The 5,145-nt window shown below is 42.1% G+C and overlaps 1 long non-coding RNA gene across 1 annotated transcript; it reads left to right on the plus strand.

The window, feature by feature from the left end:
- Window positions 1–751: 751 nt before the first annotated feature.
- Window positions 752–4,513, plus strand: LOC143693451 (uncharacterized). The gene is made up of 2 exons (XR_013181146.1): window positions 752–1,076; window positions 1,826–4,513. It is a non-coding gene; the product is annotated as an uncharacterized LOC143693451 (long non-coding RNA).
- Window positions 4,514–5,145: the final 632 nt, after the last annotated feature.

Raw genomic sequence — 5,145 nt, forward strand, 5'->3', positions numbered from 1 at the left:
GGCAGACACTTCGAGCCTCTTCATCTCTTGAGCAATGTGTACTCACAAAACCTGCATCTGACTGGAAAGCTCACCCCAGCTTGACATCACCATGTGTAGCCCCAGCCCACAGCACAGGGCTGTGCAGGACGTCCTTGCCAAGGGAAAGGAGCAGCTCTGAGGTCCAGGAGCAGCAGTCCTGTCTCCAGCCCCGAGCTGCAGCGGGCACGGCTGGGAGCAGCCAGTGGAGTGTGCACATGGCACAGTCTCAAACAGGTTTCTGACTAGATGAGCTGACAGCATTTCCACATCAGTTCGTGTCAGCTGTGTAGCATCCAGTGACACTTTCTGCAGATCTGCTGGACCTATTTCCCAGAGCAGGCTCATCCCTGCCTGGCAGCTACAAGGCTGCAATCCATAATGCCACATTTTGAGGACAAAGAGCAGAGCACATTGGAGTTGTACCCAACTGGCTGCAGGATGCACATTGCAAAGTGTCACTTGGCAACAGGCACAGCCAGGACCAAATGGGACACTCTCAGGCTACCAGTTACATCCCCTTCCAGATAACACCCTCCAGGCCCAGGGAGGAAGAGTTTAGATTGCAACCAGCAAAGGTCTTAGCAAGCTGAGCAAGTGCCAGACCTGATGTGCCAGACCAGGATCCCTGTAATATGTAGCATCAGTATCTGTCCAGTATCCACAGTGCTTTTCTATTTCCTTAGGAAATTGCAGATTTAGGTACAATCTTTTCTCTGTCTAAGAGAAATCAAACTCATACCTCACTGAAGGGTTACCCAATCTCTATATAGTTACACGTGCTCAGAAGGAAAGCTGGGAACAAAGCTGATTTTAGCTCTCAGATCTTTCTTTGAAACATAAGAAAATCCCAAGTATCTGCACTCAGTTCTTAGGCTACAGGGTCATGTTCTTTCTCTTTGGCATGCCACTGAAAGCAAATGACTGGATGTTCTGTGGCAATGCTCCAGCAAGCAAGCTCCTAGCCAGGCAGCAAGCACACTCTGGGAGCAGAGGAAAACATCTTTCCACAAAGGGGCGGGATCAGAGCCTCAAACCTCAGGAAAACTCACTGGACAGTAGGTGTCTGTAAAGGATTTTATAAAGCACTGCCACGTCCTACATTTGAAATTGTGTGTGTTTACTTTTGTTAGAAGAAATGTTTTAGCCTCCCATGATGAGGGAGGTGAGCAGAGGATAGTGCACAGGCAGGCAGGGCTGACTCCAGGGTAGTCAGGGGAAGCTGCCTTGAGGAGCACTTCACTCTGACCCTCCCTCTCACCTTGATGCTTGTTGCATGTAGTGTGAGCTGTTCAGGGGTCTGTGGGGATGTAGAGGCAAGGCATAAGGCTCAGGACCACACTGTGAGGAGGAGGGGCAGATGGAAAGCAGTTTCTTCCCTTAAAGACTTCAAAGAGCTGTCCTGTAATTTGTTCCTTGCCTCACCCAAACAGGAGGAGTAAGAACAGCATTAAACTTATGGATTGGCAGTGTTGTCATAAATCATGATTTCATAAAATATAGTGTATTTCTTCTTAAAGTCTGGGCTTTTGTATTCTCTTCATGCTAAGGAGACAAGAAAATATATAGCCTTAGGGTCTGAAGAATAGCTTGAAAACAGTCACCTGTATAATATTACCATCAGATAGCCAACAACTAATAAAACAACATCAAAATATATTTCCAAGTGCTGTTGTTTAAAAAGAATTATAAAAAATTAGTTCTGGTTTTGTTCATTTTGGGATTTTAGACACCATTTCAGGTTTTGTGACTCTTGACTACTGTCTGTTGAATAATGGAGCTTGAACATCCTCTGACTTCACCACAGCCAGGAACATTTCAGAAGTCTGCCCCTTTGGAGCAGAGGGAGATCCCCTCCATGGCTGGGGAAGCCTGGAGCAGGAGAGGAAGTCTTCAGCCAGGAGCTATGAAGGGCAGTTAAGAAGAAAATCAGCTCAAAGGGCAATCAGAAGGAAATGGAGGCATTGGACACCAGTGTGTCCATTTTCCCTGAACAGTTGTCCCCTGTACCATCTGATCCCATATGCAGCCCAAGAGTTCTGTTCAGTCCTCCACAACCCAAACCCAAGACCCAAGCAGTCCTGGGAACAACTTGATTCTCCTTGGTGGCTCATTAGCAGCTGAAGAGGAAACCCAGTGGGAAGCAATCCAATCCAAATCAACAGCAATCTCCAACTCCATTTCTATGTGAATTTCCTGGAGGGCAGCATCTCCCTGTTCCACAAGAGTGCGTTGGTTGGGGCTAGCACAGAGATTTGGTTCCTTGTTGTGTCTCCTGCCTGCAGCCTCCTTGTGCAGCCTGGAATCCACAGTGGGGATCCCTGCCTGTGCCAAAGCAGCTTCTTGCATCCCTGCTCTTCTCTCACTGGAGACCCTGACAGTGCACACCAAAGACACTGCCTTGCTTCTTTGCTTGGGCCTGGGCAACTCATGAACTTTGAGGACACCCACTTTGGCTGAGCACTGCCTGGGAATAAGAACATATAAGAACATCTCTGGTGCCATCTTCTCTGCTCCTGGAAGTGCAGCCCAGCAGCAGCTCCTGCTCTGAGCTCCCTCCAGGGTTATTCCTGCCACCTGCCCTCTCCTGCCAGCCTGAGGGAGAGCTGTGCTGCCTGCTGGGAGGCATCAGCAGGGCCGGTGCTCCCCGTGCTCCCTGCAGGCTGTCACTGCCCCTGTTGCATGAGGAGGTGCACACCAGTGTCCCGTGTGTGCCAGCAGAGCCTGGGACATTGCCCATTGCCACTCTCTCTCTCTGTGCAGAGTGGGTCAGGACAGCTGGACATTATTTAGTCCTTCCCCTACACACTGCCATGGGAGGGAGAGAGGCGTTATCTGTGCTGGACATGGGGCTAACATGGACTATGAAAATCTCTATTTTTGCTATTTCTTATTCCCTGGAAAAAGAGGGAAAGTGAAGCCAGTCCTAGCCATTGTAGGGTTTATCTTGCCTTCTAGTAAAACCATGGTTTAATAGAAGCTTTTTATTGAGTCACTCAGGTATTTCTTTCTGGAGGAAGGATGGGATTAAAAAAAGATTAAAATGATCAATGCATCTCCAGCATTTCACTATCAATCCAGTTCTTGATCTTCAGGAAGAACCTAGCCTTGAAAAAAATATTTGCCAGAAATATAGAAAGCCAAAATTTTAATTATTATGTCTCTGCCTGTTTCTCATACTGCTCACTTAGAAAACAACACAATGAAACGTTTCATTACCCCTTACTAGCTGCTGAGAAAATTCTGGAGTTACATTGAAACATCAAGCTTTCAAATGACTGCAACTTGTATCAAATACTTCTAAAGACAACAAAAAATGTCTCCATTAGAAATACAAAAACATTTTGTGACCAATACTCTCCCAGGAAGGTTTATTATAGTTCTAAAGTCAATTCCAGCTAGTTGGTTTTTTTTTTTCAGATATCAACTAAAGTGTATTGTAAGAAAAGTATAAAGAATTATTTTTTTTTCTTAGATTTTTATTTTAATCACCTAAAAATCATTCTTATGGAAATGAGAAAGACAAAAAGATTCCCCAGGGACTGAGAAACTTCACTGATTTGCATCATTAACACTGAAAAGAACTTGCCTGGAAATGGCCCCTTCACGTTTTCTTTTATTTACATTTCCAGACAAATACAAAATTAATTTCAACAAGAAGGTTTCTTGTAGATTCCTATCCCATTTTGATTAGTCTAGCCATTAAAACATGAATATAGCTTGCTGTGCTTTGATGGACTGATTTAGTCTTTGTTACACTGCAATTCTTAAAATTTTTTTTAATTTTTTTTTTTTTAGTTTTTACTTCATTTATAAAGGGTTTGCAACATGGGGGCTCTGAGTGATCATTGACTATATTAACATTCATAATTAACACCAGTAATTATTAAGACGCTTTTGGAACAATTACCATTTGTGGCATGGAATGAGAGAAAAGTGACATTCATTTAACAAAACTCTGCAGTTTCCATTTAACGAGTCTGTCCAAGCATAAGCAAAAATAAAGAAAAAAAAAAAACCTGAGCACACTAAATATATATTTAAATGCAGATAAATTTCTATGATAAAGTAGTTCTTTCAAGGCTCAAATCAAAATTTTAAACAGTTTACCTTCTTTGTGTCTTCTGAAGAGTTTTACGTAACAAACTTTCAGTGTCATCACTAATAGCAGTTCATGCCAAGGATTACTTTCTTAAAACTGCTACTCAAGCCCGGTGATTTGCAGTACACTTCTTATTACAGGATACATTATGCAGAAACCCTCTGCTATGTGATGGGACATGGCAACCCTGCTGTGAGAATGCCTATCAGTGCTTCTTTTAAGGCCCTTTCTCAATTGTCAGCAAAGTATTTTTTAAGGTTAAAAGGTGTAAAATTATTCTGAAACGCTTTTCTGACCTGTCGCCTATCACTGCAAAAAGCTATAGTTCATTTTTTTTCTAAAATTGTATTTTTAAAATGTGATATTATAAGAATAAAGCTAGTAAGAAAAATATAGTTTTCTATGCTTTTCATTATATTTTTTGTAATTTTTTCAGTACCGATACACATTAAGATCGTGAGTTCCTTTTTATTTCTGATTTTCTTCATTATGATTCTCGCTTTCCTGTGAGTCAGTTATGATGTGCAATTAATGAGAAATGAGCAATTACAATAAAAATATTTTAATTTATATTTTTGTGGATTTTCAAATGAAATCCTGAATCATATTCTCTAATGTAAAAGTCAAATGCAGCAGGGTCATGAAGCATAATCTCATTTTACTGGTATATAAAGCTCACAAGATCTGTCATTCTTCAAGTACTACCTGTACTTTGATTGAAACAACACTGAATATCAGCAGGAAAACTAGAAGAAGGCTTCTATTCTTCAGACTGGTGGCTGGCTTTTATGGCTTTGCAAGCTGCTTAACTCTAGATTTCCCAGGCTACATGCACAATTCAAGGTCAATGATCCTATAGTTTTAAATCCTGTGCACAAGAGGTTACCATCTCCCATTGTCTGTAGCTTAAGATTTCCAATGGCAGCTAACTATTTATGTGCTGGTAAAATGCTGGAAGGTATCTGAAATCACTTTACACTGCATTTCATGGACTGTTCTATAGCACAATCTTATCAGAGGGTACT

This window comes from Agelaius phoeniceus, chromosome 2 (assembly GCF_051311805.1).
Source record: "Agelaius phoeniceus isolate bAgePho1 chromosome 2, bAgePho1.hap1, whole genome shotgun sequence".
NCBI classification, from domain to species: Eukaryota; Metazoa; Chordata; class Aves; order Passeriformes; family Icteridae; genus Agelaius; species Agelaius phoeniceus.